This window comes from Petaurus breviceps, unplaced genomic scaffold (assembly GCF_028583685.1).
Source record: "Petaurus breviceps papuanus isolate PSGF00001 unplaced genomic scaffold, PetGlider_PUasm1.0 80, whole genome shotgun sequence".
In the NCBI taxonomy this organism is placed as follows: domain Eukaryota; kingdom Metazoa; phylum Chordata; class Mammalia; order Diprotodontia; family Petauridae; genus Petaurus; species Petaurus breviceps.
Genome location: NW_027186540.1, coordinates 12,613,640 through 12,639,423, shown reverse-complemented (window position 1 = coordinate 12,639,423; position 25,784 = coordinate 12,613,640). Strand labels below are relative to the sequence as shown.

The following is a 25,784-nucleotide window of genomic DNA, read 5'->3' as shown; positions in this document are numbered from 1 at the left end:
CTGTCAGGTAGATGGAGCTTTCTTGTCCGTAAAGAATATAAATCAGTCATGAGCCTCCTATGGTGTAGAGTTATTTGAATATACAGTATTAGCAAGAAATCAGAGGATAAACGGTATTAAACATTTGCCTGAAATGTCCCTTTTATCAAAAGCAGCTGGGGCCATATTCCAATCTTATGTGTACAGACAGAGCTAAATAACAGCTGTCAAACTCCCTAGCATTGTACATAGAAAGAAATATAGTAACTGTAACATAATACTGACTTAAAATATTACATCTCAGTAGGAACTGTCCTTGTTCTCTCTTAAAATACATTGTATTATAAAAGCCTTTACCAGACTTCTAACCCCTGCTACAAAATTCAATTGGTAAGGAAAGCATCATCTGGAAGGACTATTAAGCAAGTGATTTTTCTTTAACTTTCAAATGCTACAGAAATCTTTTACATTCCTAGGACTGCCTGCTTTAGGTATTTCTAGGCCAGTGTTCTCAAAAATGAAGTCAAGATAGCATTTTTATTACAGTTCTTTATATTTTTTGCTGCAACATCTGGATTTCAATTAAAGCTTTTTGTACCTATTAAATAGTTGTGGTTAGAAATAAAAAACAGAAGCATTTAATAACAAACTTTCAGTAATTTCCAATTACCAAAGAGGAACTATAAATTTAACATTTTCCTGAAAATAGATAATAAAAATGAGAATGAAGATTAATATAAAACACATATACATAAATGGATAAAAACAGAGATGAAAAGATTTATGCAATACATGTTTAAATGAATTTTTTACTCTTTTAACATTTGTATGTACATTTTTTAATCCTTGCATTGCTCAGATACATATGCATTATAAATAAATTACTGGTAGCTAGATACACAGTGGATAGAGCTCAGGGCTGGGAGTCAAGAAGACTAGAGTTCAAATCTGTCCTCAGTCACTAGCTGTATGACCCAGACCCTTAACCTCTGTTTCCCTCAAGTTTCATCATCTGTGAGATGGGGATAATAACAGCACTTATTTCACAGGGTTGTTGTACCTTGAAATGAGATAATAATAGTAAAACAGTGAACACAGTGCCTGGAATATAATAAACATTATGTATGTATGTGTATATATATATATATATATATATGTTTATATATATGTCAACTATTATTATAATTAAGAAATGAATGAACCATATAGCTAGAAAAGACCTTTTAATAGCAATACTATATCGCACATTAATAGCACTTTATCATTAATAAAGCACTTTGCCTTGCAGATGGATGAAGTAGAATATTTGTATTTATTATATAAGAAATATTGTTACTTATTATATGATAAATATTATTTATTATATAATAAATGTTATATTATAATTATATAGTAGATTATATTGATTATTATATAGATTATATTATTAATCAAATATTATTGAATATTTATAGATAAGAAAAAAGAGGCTCACAAAGCTTAAATGTCCTATTTCTGGTAACCTAAAAGTTTTCTGGGAAGTTCCTGAGCTGAGATGTTGAAGATAAGTCTCCTAACTCCATGTTCACATTATGTTTTACTAAGTTCAGAAGATGTTCTGAAGGCAAGTGAATGTCTGAACTTTTCCAGGACAAACAATGCTCCTCCTGAAGATTTTTCCATAGGGCAGATTCTATGACTTCCTTATCAAGAGCACCACAATGTTTTGGCCACCCTGCAGTGAGGACATTCTTCCTAATGTCCAAACACCATCTCTTATTTTTAAAAAATTGCATTTATTCTTTTGTGCTTCTCCATGAAAATGAATAACTGATAATCTCTGTCATTTAAAAAACAAAAAAGTTCATGTACTTTCATGTATTCTATATGCAAATTCCATTTTATCTTTCCTCTAGGTCAGCAGTCAGCAGTTATTAAAGTATGGTCTGGGGAACTCTGGGCAACTAGGTGGTACAGTGGATAGACTGCTGGGCCTGAAATCAGAAAGACTCACTCCTGAGTTAAAATCCTGCTTCAGACACTTGCTAGCTGTGTGATCCTAAGCAAGTCACTTAACTTTGTTTGCCTCAATTTCCTCAACAGTAAAATGAGCTGGAGAAGAAAATGGCAAACCATCCCAGTATCTTCACCAAGAAAATTCCCAAAAAGCGTCATGAAACGTCAGACACAACTAGACAACAACAACACTAGAGACTTTCAAAATCTCTTTTGGGGGCTCTACTATATCAAGACTACTTTCATGATAACAGTATAATTAATTTAAATATGGTAAATATCCATAAACATAACCAACGTAAATAAAAGCTCTTTGAGGGGTGCTCAATAATTTTTAAAATTTTTAAATAAGTAAAGGAGTTCTGAGCCCAAAAGCTTAAGAACTGCTATTCTAGGTTATCAATTCCTTTTGCCTCTCCTCATAGGATCAGTCATTACTTTTTTAAATCTCTGAATTCTCTGTAATTTCTCCAGATCTTTTTGCAAACACTGAATCAAGCTACAATAATACTCCAATAAATATAAGCTAGAATGAGCATTACTTCCTAGGTTTGGCATATCACAACTATGATATTGACTTTCTCACATCATTGCTATATTTCTGACTTTATCAAATAGCTGACCATAAGCTTTGTGCTTTCTCTTTTATACTTACACACAGCCTTTATGCATTCTATATTTGTAGTTTTCATCTGTTAGTCCCTCAATATATTACTGTAAAATTGCCTCTAGTGAAATTCATCTTGTTTTAGTAGAAGTACTTTTCCAATTTGTCCCAGGTTGTTTTAAATTGTATTATTTTTTTCCCAGAACACTAGCAACCACAAGTAATTTATTATTTGAAAGTCTGATTGCCACATTCTCAGTTCATTTATCTAAGACATGAATAAAGATATTATAAAGAATATGCCAGAAATAAACCCAATGGGATACTTATGGCAAAGTCACTGATAGCTAATGATACTTCGGGTTTAGTTTTCACGCCAGTTGACCTATGAGGTGGAGGTCAATATTATACATCTGTAGTTTGTCAAACATGTATGTTACTTCCTTCTGATCTCTATGTCTGATATCCAATCACAGAAGGAAATTAAATTTGTCTAGCATTTTTTCTTCTAAGCAAAGTCCAAAAATTCTATTGGGTTTTATTCTTCCATTCTTCTAAAGTCATGTGTGATCATCCTGAGCTTCCTAAGCAAAGTAGAACAAGGATATTTTAAACAGACAAAATGGGGTTGAACATGTTGTTTACAAGCCTCTTTGCCCCAAAGTATAAATATGATCATCAAAATAAAAGGTCCAAGTAATTAAAGTTTGACTTCCTACTCTATCAGACATAGGAGATAAGAAAGACATTACAAATTCAGACTCACAAAAACATGTGTTAAACATCAGCTGTCTATGGCATCCTCATCAATTTTGTTTCTGATAATAAAAAAATGTTTTATTTCTGATTAAGGTATCATACAAAAAAATATTTTCACCAACTTTGGTAGACTGGACTCTTCTCAGCAATGCAGGGTTATAAGTCAACCCCAAAAGACTCATGGTGGAGAGAGATGTCTACATCCAGAGAGAGAACTAGAAAGAACTGAGTTTGAATCCAGATTGAAGCAAACTACCTGATCTTTTTCTTTTTCTCGTTTGGTTTTGTTTCCTTTTTCCCATTGTTCATTACATCGGATACAATCCTTCTTTATAACCTGACTAATGTCTAATGTGAAAGTATTTGCAGATCCTATACTTGACTGTATACGGTCATTGGGGGTGGGGAGGGAGAGAAAATTTGAAACTCAAGGAATTGTGGAACTGAATCTTGTAAACTAAAAGTAAACAAACAAATTAATAAAGACCAAAAAATAAAATAAAAATTCAAGAATTTGGTTATGATTGAAACTTACCTACAACAAACATAAAAGCTAAATGAAAACATCATTCTTTTAGCTAATTTATGGCCTAAGGATCTGATGATGTTTGTTTCTTGAATTTAATTTACTGGATTATACTAAAGGAAGATACCATTACTTTAACAGTTTGTGAACTAAGCAAGTAAAACAGAGTAGCCAAAAATACATAGCAATTTAAATTAGAATTTTTTGGTTTAGTATCACCCATCCCTTAAAATAATGTGACAAAATGTAAAGCGCACCAGATTTGGAATCAAATTACCTGGGTAATTTGGTACTAGCCCTGCTACTTGGTTATCATGTACAAATGACATACTTGTTTAGGGAAACGGTGGTCCAGAGAGATCTGTAAAGTGAAATTTGAACTAAGTTCCCTTATAGTACTAGATATTATAAAAATACTTGACTTCCGTATCATGAGCAGCTATGAAAGTAAGCCACAGGAAAGGGAAAGAGAAAGAGGAGCATAGAGGAAGTTAAAATGAGTAAGAGAGAAGAAAAAACAAAAGATGGGGGAATAAGAGTCAGAAAAAGAGTTACATGAAGAGGGAAAGGACTGGGTTGGCCAAGATAAAGAAAGAGCAACTGTAAAAGAAAGATACAGTTGCTGCTATGGTTAATATAAGGGCGAAAAAAAAAAAAAACCCCTTTGGGCTTACAACTTGTTTATTTGGATTGTGTGTTTTGTAGTAAGTTACTACTGTACTTACTCATGTTTACCTTTCATTGACCTCTTTTGAAATATTAGATTTATTAGATTAACTCACTTGAAGCTTTACAATTGTTCTTCAACATTTCGAACCTCTCTTGTGAATGGAGGTATCCATGGAAATAAGAAGGTAGGAATTATTCCCTTGGTGGGATCTAGAGGTGATCAGATGACAAGATTCATAGCTTGAAGAAATCTAATGGTTGGCTAAGGCAAGATTTAGAGTTATATATCTCTGGGCATAATTTATTTAGGTTTTCTTTTTAAAAAAATACATATGTATTAGTATCTATATAAGTAGAATATCTCCCAGTATTCCTCCTCTTTACCTGCCAGATAGCCACCCCATATAAGAGATAACATTTTTAAAGGAAAAATCAAGAGGAAAAAGAAATCAGGAAAATCAAACAATCTATCAAAAAAAGTGAAAATACATGTAATGTATCACACCTGTGGATCTCTTCTAAGATGTTTCTTACTAAAGGAGCTACAAAAAAACAGTAGTTTTTTTTTTTATCATATCACATTTCTTATTTTCTCAATTTATCCACTAAAATCTCATTTTTGCAATACTTATATAATTTGATAAACTAATGGTATTTCTAATTCTCACCAGCTTTTGAAAATTCAAGAATTATTCAAGCAAAATTGAATTTTTGGAAAAATTGAGCAATTTTTTTCACTTTTATTTTTTTTTCATTCCTTGGGTTCATAATTATCTGACCTAGCAACAAGAAAGTCAAACATTATTGATAATTAAAAGATTATAGCAAACTGTGGGCCACTTTTACTCAGATAAGCTTTTGCTTTGATTCTTTGCCTGCTGAATCACAGGGAAAAGGCTATAATTTTAATAAAGTATTCTCTTGCTTTTAACGTAGAAAACACCAATTTAAAGCCCCTCCGTGGAATAGCAGTCATACTTACCATGACCTTTGTAGAATGACTTCATCAAGCTCATAAATAACCAATTAAACTGAGCTCTTTACAATTTGGTGAAAAAGATATTATTTCCATTCAAATAGGCAAGCCCTTGGAGCTGTAATAACAACTGAACTGCACAGCCCCAAAGTGTGTATTGGTCAAATTATTCCCCAGAGGAGCCTGAGGTGCATGTCAATTTTATATTAATACTGGAGAAGTGTGAGGCTGTAAACTATGTTTACTTGAGTTCTCTTTGAAACGATTATGTTTTCTTTCTGTGCAACAAAAATATATTTATTTTATCTTCATATTAATGACAATCAACTAATATTTTCTTTTCTATTAGTGTATCACAGAATCACAGAATTTTGAAGTTAGAAAGGAACTCTGTAGTAATTCAACATCAAGCAAAATCTTCAACATCAAGCAAAATCCCAGCTATAATACACTGGTAAAACAATCATCCAGGCTCTATTCCAAGACCTCCAACTTTCAATGCACTACTTCTTTTCTCCTAAACATACTTGATGACTTCATTCATCTTGGTAGCTTCCAACAAGGTACTTCTTTTACTAAAAGAGAAGAACACCTACTCTGCAACTTATATTCATAAATAGTAACCTAGACTACGGATTCCAGTATGCATTAAAGGAGGGAACTGAATTCAAGTATTCCTGATTCTGTGGCTATGTAAAGTATGTATCCACTATGTCATGCTGCCCTTCAATACCCTCAGCCTCTAAGTACACAATTTCATGACGAACTTTCTTTGTTCAAAGAAATGCATCATTTAAAGATTGATTCTATGGTTGTGGAAGCATTTCCAAACTCAACTCGGGCTTATATTAGGAGGTTAAACATACTGGGGATATCTGAAGACCTTCTAACCTGCTGAAATTTGCCAGTCTGTTGCATTATTTCTGAAAACTCAATCTACTGCAAATGACTATGTAGGACTTTAAGGGAAACATTATGTTTCAGAAGCTGCACTATGGACAATTCCAGCTAATAAATTCCATGGAAAGAGTTTTTAGTCAGGAGTGAATTTGTCCCTGAATGGTGGGTGGATAGATTTCAGGGTATCTGTGAATTTGGATTGGAAAAAAATATCTTAATTTTCACTAATATTCAGTTATAATTGTAGGTAACGAGGCATTTTGAGAAGGGGTCCATATGCTTTATCAGCCTGCAAAAGAGGGTAAATGACACAATAAAAGTGAAGAACTACTGCTTCATAGAGTAAAACCTTGGGTGCATTCTTCTATCTATCTTTTTACACTTTTTTGCAATATTTTTTGGCTGGTTTTCCATTCATGTGAAACAAAGCTTACATAGGTCATAGGATTATAGCTATAAAGTTGAAAGAGATCTCAAAAGTCATTTAACATAACCCTCTTATTTTAAAAAATGAGGAAACTGAGGCCCAGGGAGATTAAGTGACTTGCCAAACTCATACAAGTAATAACTCACAGAAATGCTATTCAAGCCTAGATTGTCTTATTGAAAATCAGGTGGGTTTTTTTTTTTTTGGTTTATTTTCCCATTGTACCATAAAGTTAGAGCATTTGGCTATGTCAGCTTTGTAACTTTATTACTTTAACGAAAGAAGGTGGGAGGAAAGTTTTGCATATTTTCCAATGATCTTGTATTGTTTAAGTTTAAAATACTTCTGGCTGTTCTAATCTACTTTTAGTGACCAGATTTCAAGAGGAATTTTTGGTGATTTTAAAAAGAAAGAAAACTACAAGAGCAATTCTCGTGCCATCAGCACACATGATTTCAGATATAAAAAGAGGGGTCCATTCAGCACAAGGGCGAATATTCCAAAAAAGTGTTCTAACTAGGCAGCTGATTTGCATCTTTATGAAGTTTCCCAGTCAATTTCTCACACTTTGGGATCTATTAGCAAAGTGATTATTGGAACAAATTATTTGGGACATTTTTAGTAATACAATAAAAAATCTGTAAATAAAGAACCTTTATGGAAATTTGAAGAAGGAAAAAATAAAGTAACTGATATGATAGTGCTGAAAACAAACACAGATGAGATAAATTAGAGCATAGCCATTCACTTTACAACAATATTCTATAGCAGATTCCTTTTAGAAAGAATGTTTAAGGATGAACCTTCAAGAGGTAAAGTGACTACAACACCATGACTGAGAAACCTCATTAATGAAATGTGGATGAGGAGACCTGAAAACTAAAGAATAAATGTCATTATCTCAAAAATATCCCATGAAAAGAATATTTTCCACCTTAAAGCAACCACTTGTGACTAAATGAAATCATAGGGGAAAAGACACAAGCAAGGCCAAGATTGGCATACGAATGAACCTGCACAGCAACTATTCATGGAGCTGTTATTTTTGAGAATTTTCTATAAAGAAGAAAGTCAAACAAGCAAGCTTACCTCAGCAGGCAAAAGTGTTCTCTTGATTACAGAACAAAAATTTTACAGTGAAAATGGGAAGAAGAAAATTTATGAGTTTGCTTTTCTCCATTATAGCACATGTAGAGCTATAGTCATTTCCTTGGGGTTGGCAGCCTTGGAAGTCTTTACATAAAGGGATGTTTGGAGTCAGCTATCCAGGAAATGAAATGCCTGACATTTTTCCTTGGGCTTTGGTTCTTTAGTGAACTTCCAATTATCTGCAAAAGAGCAACTTCAGAAAGAAAGATGTTCTCATGTAGTTTTACCACTTCTTTGACCCTGATATCTTCTTGTTGGAAGAAAGAGCTTTTTTTTTTTTTGTAAAGTTCAACAGTGCCAAGAAGAAGATGGAAGAAAGTCAAGTAACTCTAGTAATCCATAAAATACATACTCAGCCTCTACAAGACTAAGAATAGGATATATTTCATATTCTTCTTCAACATGTTTGCTATGCAAACACTGTCTTTCGTCAACATATAAATTGCATTATGGTCAATCCATTTGTAATAGACTTTAGCATTGAACATCTTTATAAAAACTGAAATTTGAAGTAAATATTTTATTTCTTTAAATAAGAATACTTTATCTTAGTAATATTTACATCATACAACTTCAAGAACTGGGAATTTTTTAGTGTTGTTGTATGCTAAAAATATATTTTTCACCTTCACATCCTATCCTAAATGTTATCTACATCAATTTATTTTTAAACTACCTCACACCCTTCAGAAATAACAAATGCTATAAGGGATGAGGGAAAATAGGTACACTGATAAATTTCTGGTGTTGTTATCTGGTCCAGCTATTCTTGAGAACAATTTGAAACAATACCCAAAGGGCTATAAAACCATGCATACCTTTTGACTCAATAATAGCACTACTAGGTCTGTTTCACAAAGATATCAAAGAAAAATGAAAAGGACCCACATTCACAAAAATATTTATAGCAGCTCTTTTGTGGTGGCAAAGAATTGGAAATTGAAATTATACTCTTCAGTCAGGGAATGGATGAACAAGGTGTGACAAAGGATGGTGATAGAGTACTAATGAGCTATCTGAAATGATGAGGGAGATGGTTTCAGAAAAAAACATGGAAAGACCTATATGAACTGATGCAAAGCAAAGTGAGCAGACTCAGGAGATCATTGTATATTTTAACAGTAATATTGTAATTGTAATGCCAATCAACTGTGAAAGACTATAATGGGAATGGGAATTTGAAGATCTTTCCTGCCCCTTAATAAGCCTATGGGGGAATTTGTAGATCTTTTCTGCTTTGAAAGTAAATTTGGCCCCCTAATAGCATGAATGTAGTCACATGGAGCCTATGATGGGAGGAGTTTACTTAAGGGTGGAGCAGAGCCCACAGGAAGCTCCCTTGCTTTGAAGTTACACTCTGCCCTCTAATAGGCTGAATGTAGCCTGTGGTGGGAGGAGTTTGCTCAAGGGTAAAGCAGAGTCACAGGAACCTGGGAGCCAGAGCTAGCAAGATGGTGGGAAAGTGAGGAGGTCAGGCAAGGAGATAAAGAGGTTTGTGAGTAAGTACTGATCTTGTTTAGCTTTGTGGGAAGAATGAATGATGGCATGGCTCTCTGTGTAGTTATGGCTTGTACATTTCTTTTTTTTTTTTTAGTTTAATGTATTTTAATAGCAAACTTACAGGAACAGCACAGAAGACAGACATTAAAAACATGTACTTGCATGTAGGACAACTCAGTTAGAAAAGTATAGTGAATGGGATGGAATCTACTGTATGATAATAATGCTACAAACACCATTTAGTTGCCGTCAATAAGAAATTTACTTTTCAAAAAAATCCAAATGCTGGCATTGTCCAGAAAAATTTAACAGGTTTATTTATAATTGTTATAAAGTTGAATTGTTGAAACTTGTTCACGGAAACATTTTTTTGACCGCATTAATGCTTTATGTCCTCGCATTTATATTCAAAATTCACACATAAATGAAAATGATAAAAACTTGCCAATACCTGATTCTATCCCCTATTTTCCCATTCGCAATCATATACGTAGGTACCTTTTGACCCCATGGGAAAAAATACCTAACGTTCAGAACTACCAATAACAGGAAGAAGAGATTTTTTTCTGTTTTGAGAATGAAGAATGTTTCCCATCACAGTGGAGTTTAAGCACGTTCTCCATGAGGCGTGCTAGCTGGATATCTTTTGGCATGATTGTGACACGTTTGGCGTGGATAGCACATAGGTTGGTGTCCTCAAACAGGCCATCCAGATAGGCTTCACTTGCCTCCTGCAAAGCACCAATTGTTGCACTCTGGAAGCGCAGATCTGTTTTGAAGTCCTGGGCAATTTCATGCACCAGACGCTGGAAGGGAAGTTTACGAATCAGAAGTTCGGTGGACTTCTGATAACGTCTGATTTCACAGAGAGCCACAGTACCCGGCCTGTAGCGATAAAGGTTTCTTGACCCCTCCAGTAGAGGGCGCACTATTGCGAGCGGCTTTTTGTAGCGAGTTGCTTCCTGGGGGCTTTACCACCGGTGGATTTACAGGCAGTTTGCTTGGTATGAGCCATGTTCCTGAAAACTTCTCCTTATACACCCCCCTTCTCTTTTGGCTTGAGCTTGGAGAGGGAGAGGCGGCCCTAGCGCTGGAGAGCTACGGCAGCAGGGGGGGTCTGCTAACACCAGCTTGTACATTTCTTTACTATTATGATGGAATTGGCTTACTGGTTTGGGGATTCATTTTTCTGGTGTATAAATAAATGCTTCAGTTCTGTCCTCTATATGGAGAGTTTGTTATATTTTGTTATCAAATGTCATGTGATATTTATAGTCATGGTCTTTATCATGATCATGGGGTGCTGTAAACATTGCCCTGGTACTACAAAGACTTAGCTATTCTTAGAGAGACAATGATTCAAGAAAATTCCAAAGGAATCATGATGACAAATATTATTCATCTCCAGAGAAAAAAAAACTGATCAACTCTGAGTGCAAATTGATTATGAGCTATTCTCACATTTTTTTCTTCTTTTTAACATGGCTAATATGAATATATGTTTTGCACGATTTCACACATATAATTGATATCATATTGCTTGCCTCTCAGTGACTGTGGTAAAGCAAAAGTAAGGGAGAAAATTTGGAACTCAAAATTTAAAAAAAATTAACAATAAATAAACAAATTAAAACCAAAAAGAGAGAGATATGGGATAGGAACCTGGACTTTTTATTCTCTTCCTTTATATTTATCATAAAAGTATGAGAAGCCATAATACTTATCAAAGGCAAATTAATTGAACTAAATCACAATGAAAACACTATTTTTCTTTCTCTAGAATAGAGAACCTATAAGCTATCAGTGCTATGAGAAAATGTGTAATTTATTTTTGCCATAATGTGAAAAGCTAAATATTATTACACAATATCAAATATATACAAAAAACACATATAATAATCTGTGCTTCCTCTGTTAAATTTCAAGTAAGACTGCTTACAGAGAAAACATCCAGCCATGAATACTACAATTTTTCAAAATAAAATTTTTGATATGATAATAAAATGTTCAAATACCTCAAAGATTTCCCTTTCTTTCCAGATACAGTTTACTTTAAATGACTATTTTGTGCTAATACAGTCATTCTCATTAAGCATCTTATTCGCAACTATTAATATTCTTAAATGATAAAATTAATATCTTAATTAGATTGAGGAACCACTCAATGAAGAAAGGTACCTTAAAGTTTGATAAATCAAAGGACACATAATTTATAAATTGAAGTTCAAGAGCAAGTCTTTTTCTTCTACTCCTTTTCCAAAGAAGTTACCCTTTGCTACTATGCTGCATATGCAACTATGAGGAGAAAACCCACAGACAACATGTAGATATGACTGTAATAAAAAGCAGATGACTTCAGAAAATGTATATTATACCCAGATTTGATTAAATGTAGACATAACAAAGGAGAGCTTATAAAAATATTTGTCTTTTGGATTTCCAGCTTTCTAGGTACTAAAGTGACCCCCCCAAAAGTCACACTGGATGTATAGAAATGATTGGTGCCAATAATTGAATCTGTGAGGAAAACACGTAGGTCCAGTTTAAAACTCAGCATTTATAATGCAATACCATTTAAGTATGGCACCTGGACTTTAAAAAAATGTGGTTTCATGCTACTTATAGAATATCATTTTCACAGACTCTCTATATTAGAAAACTGGATTGGGCAAATGGACTATATTTTTGGTTAGTTTTTTGTACAACTGGATTATGAGCTATTCTCACACAGAATGAATATTGATGAAAGTCTTGAAAGAAAATGGATTGGAATGAATTTTGCGATGGAAAAAAAGTCAGTCATTAATATTTCCTTATAATTATGAGTAATACAGACAATGAACATATATGGAGAGAACAAAATACCTTTTCAGCAGTCCCACAAAATTTCCTCTCCCTTTACAGTCAGTCTAAGGATTGAACAGGTAGATGGTGCAGCAGATTTGGTGTTAGGCATGGAATCAGGAGGATTCATCTTTGTAAGTTCAAATCCCACCTCAGACATTAGTACTTGTGTGACCCTGGGCCAAGTCACTTAACCCTATTTACTTCATATTCTTCCCAAGTAAAATGAGCTGGAGAAGGAAATAGCAAACCATTCCAGTATCTTTGCCAAGAAAACTCCAAATGGGGTTACAAAGGGATGTACATGACTGAAAATGACTGGACTACAGCAGCAAGGAATGTAATAGGCTAATTGAGTGAACTTTGTTTCCTGTTCACGTGTATCTTTATCACCTTTATTAATATTTCTGTATTGGAAGAAGCCAAAAGCTGATCCATACCCCTAAAGTACATTAAGGAACTTAGTATTAGGTACCCTATGTACCATTGTGAAAGAGGACTCAGATCGACAGAAATAATAGATTAGAGCTATGCTGAAATTTTGTTTTAGAGATTTTCCTATAGAAATGCAGGTAGGGATATTAAGAAGCCAGAGAAAAACTTGATTCTCATTCACAGGTCAGATACCCAGTCTAGATTTAGGTTTTTGGTTGCACTGGGGTCTAGCTGGAGAAAGTTCCTGATTTGTGAGGTATAGTACCATTATCAATAGAATTTTACAATACCACTGTAAACTTTTCCCAAGGAAATTACATAAGTAGTCCAACATCTTAAAAACGTACATGACAATAATGCATGTGGGTTTTTTTGGTCTATTTCCTTATTTGTTTCTCATTTGGAAATTTAATTTGAGAAAAAAATCTTCTCTTGTATCCACTACTCAACAAGTTGTGTGGTAGTTATTCAAATTCACTGGATTATAGATAACATAATATTTCAGATGCACTGGTATAAAAGCAGTATGATTCAACAAATGAATACATTAGCAAAGAAAAGTCAGGTAGTTGTCAAGAGTTAAAAGAAATGTGGTCATAGTTGTTATACCTATCTATATGATGAATTCCTTATTAGACAATGAAAACATCAGAATATAAGCAAGAACTCATGTCTCTTTTAGGTTATTTTCTAGGAGAAGGAGGAAGATTCTTTTTTTCACTTACCATCTGTTAGTTTACTATTTGCCTCCAGAGATAGATTTGCCTTATTTATTAACTGAGCCAAACTATTTTTTTGTAGTTTCAAATTATGTAATTCATGTTGCATACTATTGTGTTACTAGAGTTGTTTATTCCTTTTCCTTTATCCTTTGACTTAAAAAATAATTAAGATCAATATGCTAATATCAATTTTATATGGAAGAAATTTGAAAAAAATATCTTTCTAGATGAAATTCATTTGTTGCATCAATTAAATATTTATGATTAATATACCTATATGAATGTGTGTATGTATATATACATATATATATATGTATGTATATATACATATATATATATGTATATGTTTATATGTGTATATGAAAAATATCAGGGTAGGTGCTAGGAATACAAGTACAAAAATGCACAGTCCTTGCCTTCAAGGAGTTTTTGGCCTAAAGGGAGAATACAATTTGTATATACACAAATAAGTATGAAACAACAGAAAATATGATAGGGGTAAGAGACAGTACATGGAGGAAATTTGATCAGAAATTAGTTGGGGGGATCATGGAAAGCTTCATAGGTAACGAGGTATCTTAGTAGACACCTGAAAGAATGGAATGAAAGGAGTTCAACAGGTGAAGATTAATAAACATGGAGAATAGCCAATCTAGATGTAATTGTCTATTGTCAGTAAAAATGAAACAGTCACACATCTGTTTGCCTGCTGGCAAGAGAATTCTGTGTTTGCCTCCTGCTACTAATTTCATCTACTTTTGCTTCATTGAGTACACAAAAGCCTTTGACTGTGTTGATCACAACAAAATGTGGCAAATTCTCAAAGAGATGGGAGCACCAGATCATATTATTTGTCTCCTGAGGAACTTGTATGTGGGCCAAGAAGCAAGAGTGAGGACTGAATATAGATGAACTAGTTTAAGACTGGAAAAGGAGTATGACAAGGCTGAATATTGTCACGAATTGTGAATTTACATGCAGAGTACATCATGAGAAATGCCAAACTGGGTGAATCAAAAGCTGGAATCCAGGTTGCCAGGAAAAAACATCAAGAATCTCAGACATGTCGATCATACCACTCTGATGGCAGAAAGTGAAGAAGAATTAAGAAGCCCCTTGATGAAGGTCAAAGAGAAAAGTGTAAAAATCAGTTTGGAGCTTACCATAAACAAACAACTAAGATCTTGACAACTGGTTCCATCACTTCCGGGCAAATAGAGGGAGAAGAAATAGAAGCAGCATCAGATTTTACATTCTTGGCCTCAAAGATCATTGTAGATGGTGACTGCAGTCATGAAACTGAAAGGTGCTTGGTCCTTGGAAGAAAAGCTATGATAAATCTGGACACCATAACTAAAAAGCAGAGATATCACCTTAGTGACAAAGGTCAGTATGGTCAAAGCTATGCTTCCACCCTACTCCCACCCCTGTAACAAGGAATGACTGTGAGAGCTGGATTATAAGGAGAACTGAGTGCCACAGAATGGATGCTTTCAAATTGTGGTATGGGAGAAGACTTTTGAGAGTCCCTTGGACATTAAGGAGATCAAATCAGTCAAAACTTAAAAGAAATTGTCAGGCTACTTACTGGAAGTTCAAATATTAAAATTGAAGCTTAAATACTTTGGCCATATAATGAGAAGGTGGAACTCATTGGAAAAGACCCTGATATTGGGAAAGATTGAAGGCAATAGGAGAAGAAGACAGCAGAGGATGAGATGCATAGATAGTATCATAGATACAATGAACATAAACTTGGACAGACTTTGAGAGGTAGTAGAGGATAGAAAGACCTCGTATGCTTTTGTTCACAAGGTTGCAAAAAGTCAGACGCAACTGAACAAAAACAAGACTAATTTCAAACTATTTTCTGATTTATCATTAACTTTCATTTTCTCCTTGACTTCTTATACAGTAACTCTCCCTGTGGCAATATATTTATTTTTCTACCATTAAATATGCAAATTTTGTGCATCTGAAATGTTTTTGTTTCCTAAAGCTTTAACCTTTTATCTTATAACAAGAAAAACAAACTACTTCAAGGTGAATGACAATTTTTTTTTCTCCTTTAAAGGTCCGACTATAGTTACTATAACTATAATCTTGTAAATATAAGATGATATTTTAAAATGATTTGGGTGTTTGTGTTTTTAAGGCATCAATTCAAATGAATTGTGAAATATTTTTTAAAAATAATTTAAATAATAAGCATTAAGTACCTGCTATGTATGAGGAACTATACCAAAAATTATAGATATAGATAAATTAGAGACAGTCCCTATGGGAGGAGAGAATAAGAACACATCTAAGTACATACAAAATAAATATAATGTAGTTCTGATTGAGGGCACTAGCATTCGAGAAGATCAAGAAAGGTCTCATGTAGATGATATATGAACTGAGCTTCAGGGATATTAGAGTTTTGAAGAGGCAGAGAGGAGGAGGGAGCCTGTTCCAGGCATAGGGACAGTCATTGTAAGTTAACAGAAATGGTAGATGGAATGTCATGTGTGAGAGGTTAAGTTTGTGCTGAATTATAGAATGCATAAAGGAAAGAATTAGGAAAAGGAAGCTTGGAAAAAATAGATTGGGGAGTAGTTACAAAAAATAATAAAAAGTAGAATTTAAATTATTTAAAAATTTAATAAAAATATTTGGAAGTAGAAATTTTTTTAATGCTATTTCTTATGAAAATCCATCATTTCATTATTTTATAAACTGCATAAGCTAGTTCAAAATAAATAGTAACATGGCAAATCCCATGACTTCTGATTCTGATGACTTGGACAGACATATAATTGTACTTTCAATGAAACTATTATCTAACAAATTAGTCATTGATTACTATTGAAAATCAATGTGCTAAGATAATGATTTTAAAACTTTTTTAAATTAGGTAGGTAGAAATGCATATGAAATATTTTCATTTCAACTGCAGTTCAGAAATTATATCTGGGCTGCCAATCAAATCTTAATAGTTAGGGGACTTTTCTTAGCAGTAGAAATCCTATCAACAATTTCACAAGTGGAAAGTAATTGAATTAACTGCAAAAATGCTAACATTATCCTTTTTCCATGTGCAGTGTAAAGAAATACCATTACACAACTTAAGATCCCTAAAATGTTTAAGACAGGGACAATTAAAGGTCACAAATCCAGGCTGACACTTTAGTTTCTAAGATATGAAAGACAAAATATTACTTTTAGCTGCATTTTTAAAAGGATATCCTCATAAATGAGATTCACACTTTAAAAGTATATAATTTTTATATATGACAGTACTCATATCTGAAAATCTGTTAATTCAGAGAGAGGCAGCAGTCTTTTTCCACTGAAGGGGTGAATAGTAAATAGCAGATAAGACTGCACAAATGATCATAAATTCAGAACTGGAAACAAACTTCAGAAGTCATATTCCCTGACTTCCTCATTTTAGAGATGAGGAAATTGAATCTTAATAAGGTTAATGACTTGCCCAATGTCACAAAGGTAGTTAGCATAAGCAGCAGGAGTTAAATTCTAATGGATTCTCTGATTCCATTGGCAGGTTTTTCCAGTGTATCACTCTGATTGATGTGGAACTGCTTCAGCATAGATAAAATTTCCAGTGATAGACATTTTGTTGTGATGGAAGAAACAAAGGATTTGCAGCACAGATAATTTGAATGACTGTGGGCAGTTAGAGTCTGGATAAAAGAGGTTACACTGCCTTTAGGTATATATGTTTTATTTTCTAAGCTAAATATATTTACAAATATATACTTGATAGAAAAAATACCTACTTGGTATAATTTTTACTGTTTAGTATCAATAAAGAAGATATTCCAATTTTACACTATACACACTACACAATAATTGGGCAACCAAAGCACATTAAAGAAAAAAGTATTGTTATAAACATGAACACATTTTTGGTATCCACTTCTACTAAGGATTCATTATACTATCAATCAAAAATAGAAATAATACCATTACATATACATGGAAGTTATGATACTAAGTGGGTTTCTGTATGTATATTTGCATGCACATGAACACACACATGCACACATACATAAACTCAATCTTCCATCAGTGACTCTGCTTGGTTTGACTCCATGGAACATTGTGCCTCCTTCAGCAAACGCTGATCACTTGGAATCTCATCTTACTGAAGATTCACTTAGCTTTTGATATTCAGTACCTACCTTCTTAACTCTCTCAGCTGTTTTGCCCTTCAGATCACAGAACAATAGACTTCTCCCAAAGCCTTCCCTTTTAGAAGGCTCAGAACTTCCTGGTAACTCTCCACTTTCAATCAGCCATTCTTCTTGATTTTAACTTCAAGGAACCTCATACCCCTTTGCCTGGTAACCCCCAGATGTTCCACCTCCCCTCTTGTCAGCTTCCTTTCCTGTATTTTTCCCTCATTAGATTGTGGTAAGCTCCTTGATAGAAGGGACGGTCTCTCTTTTTCTTATTTGTTTCCCACCACTTAGCATAGTATTGGGCACACAGTAGGCACTATATAAATGTGTATTGAACTGATTTATTGAATTAAAATATATACAAATATATATCTGTATATATCTATATTCATAATATACATACATGAACATTATTCAATATAAATATATATGACAGATTGCTTATATTTTATGAGTAAATGAAACATATACATTAGGAGAAATTGGGCCTGCAGAAGAGAAGAATTATTGTGGAAAATGACCATGCCCTTCAAACATCTGAAGGGTTACCATTTCAAAGAGGTTATTAGACTTAACTCTGCTAGAAGGTAGAAGTAGAAGCAATGGTTGGAAGTGATAGGGAGGTACACCTTGGATAAATGTAAGAAAGAACTTTCAAAGAAATTTTGCCAGCGTTTGGTCCAGACATTATTTGATTGGTGTTGAGAACTCCTGGGGAGGAAACTCCTTTCACCATCATCAGGGTATGTTCTGTAACTTGTATTAGAGAGCGGTGGTATCAAACTCAAATAGAAATGGTTGGGGGGAGACATTAATCTGTACATAAGGCTTCCTATAGGCCACTTACTGGCTGAGTTTTAAACTGTGTTTTTGTTTATTTTGTAAACTATTTCACGATTACATTTTAATCTGGTTAGAGCAGTACTTTGGGAGTGCTGTGGACTAGTCCAGGTGTTTGACATCTCTGGCCTAAAGCACTGGGAAAATTAATGTCTTGCCCAAGATTACACAGTCAGCATGGGTCAGAGACAGGACTAGAACCCAAGGCTTCCTGACTCCAACACCAACAACTCTTCTGTTCACTGCACCACGCTGCCTCTTATCTGAAGGATTTGAAGCATCCAAAAATGTTATGGGTTTCTTTGAAGGAAGTGAGTTCACAACATTCCAACTGTTCCCAAAGAGCCTGAGTGGCCCTAAGCCTGGGATATTTTTGAAAGGACTCAAGCTTTACATACAGTTTGGATTTGTTGCTGTCATTTGTCCTTTGTTATCAAAGAAGACCCTGAAATCAGGGTCATGACATGCAGGTGAATTGGATTTAAGGGAGGGAGGACTGTGCAAAGTCACCAGCCTCACTCTCTCCTCTGAGTCCACTGGCCATATATAGAGCAGGACAACTGGAAATGGCCCTGAGAGTTTGGACTAGATGACCTCTGAGTTCTCTTTCAACTGAACGTTCTCATGATTTTATTTAATAAGAGCCCTATTCAATGTTATTCTAAAACATTTATAAAAATATCATAATTATTGATCTCCATAAAAAGAAGAGATGCTTTAAAATGTATGATTTGAGCCATTCATTTTGATGACTTTTATATTCTTTTAAAACATATGATGTAATATGTACATTTAAATAATAAGTATGTGTGTGTGCAATTGTGTACATATATGTATAAAGACATATATGAAATTTAAGTGTTGCATAAATTAACCAAAGAGTTTGATTTTAAACTCTGTTTGTAATAAAGAGCAAACAGAAAAGAGGGGGCCATGATAGAAACTGTTAGGTAACTTTAACTATAGAATCCTTTACAAAACATTATAATAAAACCTACAGGTTTCTACTTCCTCATGCGTATGGGACCTATCATTTTAGCTCTTTGTCATCAACTTAAGTGGCCCACCTTCTACCAGCAAAGGAAATAACTCTTTTAGTAAACAACATAAATACAGGCTCCAGCTTTCTGGAGTTCAGAAATTGCTGTATTCAGGTTAAAGGGTCACAGACTAAATGAGAACGGGGAGAAAGAAAGTAAATAGCAAATACATATTTCCGTATTCTTTTTCTTCTTCCTTTGGCTTAGTTGACTACAAGCCTATTTCCCCAAAGCAAGGGGTCTTAATCTTTTTGTTTGTTTGTTTCATGTAACCATTTACCAGTCTAGTGGAACCTAGGGACCCTTTCTCAGAATAATATTTTTTAAAGCATAAAATAAAGTTAAAATAACATGCTTTAATCTTCATTCAGAATCCATCAGTTCTTTTTCTGGTGGTGGACAGTATTTTTATGTAATTGTAAAAATGTGTGTGTGTGCATTCACATATAAAAAAAAGCAAAAAAAAATACCTAGGATACAAAAGAAACCAATTATATTAAAATACAGTTATCCAAATAATTTTTTTTTAATTCATTGACTCCAGGTGATACAGTGGACAGAACATTAGATTTAGAGTTAAGAACACCACTCAGAGTTAGTTAGCTATGTGATCCCCTGGGCAAGTCACAACTTCTTTGTTTGCCAGTCTCAGTTTTCTCATCTGTAAAATGGGGACAATAATCCCCTATTCCTAGCACTTAGCATCTATCTCAGAGGGCTGTGAAAATCACAAACCTTAAAACACTACATAAATGCTTGCTCAATTGTTATACTCCAGGAAGTCAAATAGGAAAAACGCCATAACTGCCATATATACATATATATATATATATATATATATATATATATATATATATATATTTATAGCAGTACATCTCATCATAATAAAGATCTGGAATGAAGGTGAGAGTCCTTCACATGGGAAATGGTAGCACAAAGAGTGATGTAAAACTACTGAACCATAGAAGATAGCAATTATGAAGAATTCAGACAAATCTGGGAAAACTTGCATAAAATGATGCAGAGAAATATCTATAAGGGGACCACAATAATGTGAAGATAAAACAACACTAAAAAACAAACTTCAGGATTCTGACCAATCATGACTTCAGAAGAGAAATGTGTCTCTTCTGTGTTAGCAGAGGGGCAGTGGACTATTGGTGTAGAAGGAGGTATACATTTTGACATGTGGCCAATGGGTGAATTGTTACTGCTTGACCATACTTTGTAACAAAGGAGGATTTTAGGGATAGTGTGGGTAGAGGGAGTAAATGAGAAATGAAAGTAATGTTTACCAAAAACAATATTAATATTTGAAATTGTCATCCTAGCTCTGTCACTAATTACTTGTGTGGTCCTAGAAAAGCATTTACTCTCTTTGCATCCTGGTTTATCTTTAAAGGAGTGGATTAGACTTAGATTATCTGTAAATTCCTTTCCTGCTCTGTGATTCCATGATTTCTGAAGCTACCCTTAGGCAAGTTTGGTTCACCACTAGGAAGAACTAATAACTACAGTATTTTAAAACTGCAGAGATGAATGGGTTCCTAGTCACTAAAATTCTTCAAGGGAAAGTTTGGAGTCCTTTTCAAGGACATTGCAGAGGAATCCTCACTAGGACAAGTAATTGAATTATGTTGCCTTCTTCAAACTAGGGTTCTGTGAAATCCCAGTGGAATGTAAACTCCTTGAGGACAGGTAGTGCTTTTTCATTTTGTCTTTTTATCCCCAGAAGAGGAAGCATGGAAGAGGAGGTAGAGAGTTGACCTTGAATCCAGGAAGGTCTGGGTTAAAGTACTACCTCTACTAGGTAGGTTCCTAGGTAAGTCACTTAAACTTTCAGTACTCTGAACCAGGGATTCTTAAACTTTTTCTATTTGATACCCCTTTTCGCATTTAGGCAGTGTTTTTTGGCATTGCATGATGGGACAGCATGTGTTCAGAAACAAGGCTGCAATGAAGTTGCCTGATGCAACATGGACAAGTGCTGCCAGAAACATCGCAGATCCATTACACATATGATTTTGAATTAATTTCTGATCATTACACGTTCAGAAAACTTTTGCTATTGCCAAATTTTTCACCACCCCATATGGGTCACAAACCACAGTTTAAGAAATGCTGCTCTAGACTAATCTCTAAGACAGTAAGTTATAGAAAAGATGTACTGCCCTGGTAGAAGACTGTCCTCACCTAGGAATTACCTATATTAATTAAATTACAGGGCAAGCTGCTATTCCCATAGTGCTGTTTAATAGGTGCTTAATAAACATTTATTGGATTGGGTTTGAGGTTGTGATGAATATGCTTTATGAATATCCCTAGAGTTTCCTTGCCCAGGAAGGGTTACTGGAATTTATAGCTAGAAGGGACATTGCCATGACTTAGTCGAGTTGCCTCATTTTACAGATGAGGAAACTGAGAGCCAGAGAGATAGTGACTTGCTCAAAATTTCACAGATGGTAAGTAGCAGGGCCAGTTTTGAAACTAGGTTCTCTTACTCTGATTTCAATGTTCTTTCCACTTTAATATGCTACCTTATCTCCTGCTGATTTGTCATCGGAATATTTTATAAAGAAAATGATTGTAATTAATTGCCATTTGATTAAATTAAAGCAATGTGGAAATATTCCATCTATATACAAAATATTTGAAATATTGTGAAAGAATCTTGGCACTATAACAAGCAAATGCTTAGCATCAGTATATTTTTCTTGAGTATAGTCTTAACTATAAAAGCCTGATAATTTTATACAAATATATTCATTTTTAGATCTAACATGCTTGAAAAATATGATTACTAATATAGGTAGGGGATATGGTATTTACTCCAGCTTCCTTTAAAAATATTTCCATGAGGATAGTTCGAAGTTTATGCCCTGATATTTGTTTCCTAGTTCACTGACATAAAAAAAAAACACAGACACTTCAATATATTAATTCAACTCTTTCAATAATTTACTAACAGTTCTTTCTCTCTCTAGATTCTTTCCTTCCCTATGCCATCCTTAAAGTTATCTCCTGATAAACTGTCATTCTATCACTCCATTGCTGAAAAACTTTCAACAACCAATGTAAATAAAAATTCCAAGTTCATCATCATGGCATTCAAGGTCTTCAACAATCTAACCTTAATCTAACTTTCAAACCTAATCTCCCACCATTGAACTAAAGTTACCTTTGCTCAAGACAAACTGATTTATTACTCTTCAATCTATTTATTTTTTTATGCAATCCCACCTTCTTCCTCACATTCTCAAACTATTTAAGCCTTGCCCATTAGTCAAGCAATCACCAAATATTTATTCATCACCTCCTATGAGTCAAAAATAATATATACAAATACAAACTTCTCAGGAAGCTTATATAGAAATACATTCTGTAAAGCTTTCCTGTCTCCTCCAAAAGTAATTCCTTCCCTCTCTGAATTCCCTATTATCTTCATTGATTATATTACATATGAACAAACATTCTATGCCTTTTAGATATTCTAAAAGGGCAGATTTTTATGATGTCCATCCAACAGTTTTAAATATCATCTCATAACAAGGAAAAAATGCTCTTCAACATACCTTTTATAATTATATAATTGGGCATTTCTTCAATGATTATATTTCATTTAAATGGGAATATCATATTTCTGAGCTGATAGTGTTTAGGGCCAATAGTATGGTGTAATAAATTTGGAATTAAGAGAAAAGAATTCTAGTACAACTCTACCACCAGCTAGCTACAGCTTCAGGCAAGTAACTGATTTTAATGAGATACATTGTGGCTTAATTTTTCCTCTATATTTGGGCCAATATTTTAAAATCACATCCTATTAATGAAGCCTTTTTAAAAATTAGCTTCGAGGCTAACTTTTTTATCAACCATTTTTACAATGTATGAAAATGAATAACATAATAGTTTGGAGGATTAGTTAAAATTTAGGACATCTGACAAACCTAAATTGAAATATAAATATAAGTTAAATGTATACACACACATCTATATGCACACAAACACATATGACTAGCTATGAAGAAGCTATGGAAATGTGAATAGTTCTAAAGTATTTCACACATTAGTTTTTGGAGACCATTGTAACTCTTGTTGGAATAATAGGTTTACTGCATTCTTCTACCCCATTCTTTCCTTCTACTAGTAAAGCTCAAGATCTGTCTCACTGACTTCACCTACTGGTTTTCCTGAGCCTGAGATCCTGGCAGCCAGTTTAGGCTGCAATTTTTTCCCTCTTTCTTGATGTTCTCCCTAAAAACAGCACACAACCCTTCTTTTAGACTAGGAAGTACTATAAGTAGCAAGATTCAAGGAGTTTTAAAAATAAAGGTCTTATGTGCAAAGGCATCAGGAATTAACGTTTTTTTTAGTTGCTCCCTTATTGAGTCCCTCCTTCCTAATATTGGTCTCAGAATCAGGTTGATCACTTTGAAATTGGTTTACAAGTTAATCTGTACATTTCTACATAGTATAGAAGAGAAGTGTGAAATAGAAGAATGCTTCCTGAACCAAATTCAAATAAAACTGGCAAATATTTTAACAAAATAAGTAATATACTATAAAAGTGGATAATTTTAGTATGTGTTTGTCTAAGTCAATATGTGAACTACAGGAATCATTAATGAATGTATGATTTAGTGGCCCCAATTTCTATTTTAGTTTTAAACCACTACTATAGATTACTTGTCAGAGTTGTTGGGTATCTTTACCCTAAAGCTGCTTTGATACTTACAGCTTTAATACTGATCATACTCAATCACATACTTATTTTTATAGCTACCGAGGCAGTAAGCCAATGGGGAATTTACCATTTTGCCTTAGACTATGACCATGACATAATGTGTTATTTTCTTTGTTCCTGGTTGTCTAGTTTTATTTATTTTGGGGTTTTGTTATTTTTTTAATCTATTTAGTAATTTATTTTTCCCCAGTTAAATATAAAAATAATGTTTAACATTCATTTTTAAAACTTTGAGCTCCAAATTCTCCCTTCCTCCCTCTCCATCCATTCCCCTCATTGAGAAGGCAAGAAATTCAATATAGATTATACATATGTAGATATACAAAATATTTCCACAATAGTCATGTTGTGAAAGAAAACACTGACCCCAAAAAAAACAAGAAGAAAAATAAAGAAATAAGAAGTATGTTTCAATCTGTATTCAGACACTATCAGTTCTTTCTCTGGGGATGGAGAGCATTTATCATCATAGGTGCTTCAGAGTTCTCTTGGATTTTTGTACTGCTGAGAATAGCTGTCATTCACAGTTGATCATCTTACAATATTGCTGTGACTTTCTATACGGCACATTTCACTTTGCATCAGCTCATATAAGTCTCTCCAGGTTTTTTGAGAGCACCCTGCTCATCATTTCTCTTAGTACATACCGCAAATTGTTGAGCCATTTCCCAACTGATGGGCACCCCCTCAATTTCTTATTCTTTGTCCCCAGAAAAGAGCTGCTTTAAACATTTTTGTACACACAGGTCCTTTTGCTTTTTGTTTTTTGTGTCTTTTGGGAGACAGACCTAATATTGCTAGGTTATACATATGTAGGGACACAGAACTGGGTATCGCTAGAAAAGGGTATATATGGTTTTAGAGCCCTTTAGGAATAGTTCCAAATTGCTCTAAAGAATGGCTGAATCAGTTGTCTGTTTTTAAAGATCTTTTTCACTCTGATAAGTAAAGATTCTTCTGCTTACCAATCACAGAATGGATGTTTCTTTATTGCTAATCACCTATGTTGTTTTTCTAAAGATCTCATTAATTCTAACCTTATAAAGTTTGCAAAATTGGGTGATCTCTAAGAATTCTTCTAGCACTAAATCTGATGAACAGTTAATCAAGTTCCATAGCCTATGAGTTCTTATCTCTTCCATCCAAGCTGGTCTGTCAGCTGTAATAGATTATAACAGGTTAGATATATGGGTGATTCTTCCCTTATGGGTGTAGTTGTCTACTGAAGAATATATTCCCTAGGCTGGAATCTGCCTTCTCCCACCATAGATCATTTGGCCCCAGTAACACCAAATTTAGGCTGCCATTGTTTTCTTTCCTGTGCTATAGGATCTCAAGTTTCTCTCTCTTAATGCAGTTTGAGTAAGGTTCTAGTCCTCAAGGTACAGTACAGAGAGGATGGAACACAACAAGAAAGAGTCAGAACAGGGAAATAAAGCCAGTCAGCTTTATTCAGAAGAAATATTCACAATAAGAAGGAACATG

General features: G+C 34.0%; 1 protein-coding gene and 1 long non-coding RNA gene across 2 annotated transcripts in view; both read right to left on the bottom strand.

Annotated features, from left to right (window-relative positions):
* Positions 1–25,784, bottom strand: part of LOC138175973 (semaphorin-3E-like) — a 347,995-nt gene that overhangs the window by 241,351 nt on the left and 80,860 nt on the right. The gene's annotated exons all lie outside the window — the stretch shown is intronic.
* On the bottom strand, positions 9,563–10,603 carry LOC138175947 (uncharacterized). Its single transcript, XR_011172132.1, has 2 exons — positions 10,515–10,603; positions 9,563–10,398 (listed from the first exon to the last, which is right to left on the bottom strand). It is a non-coding gene; the product is annotated as an uncharacterized lncRNA (long non-coding RNA).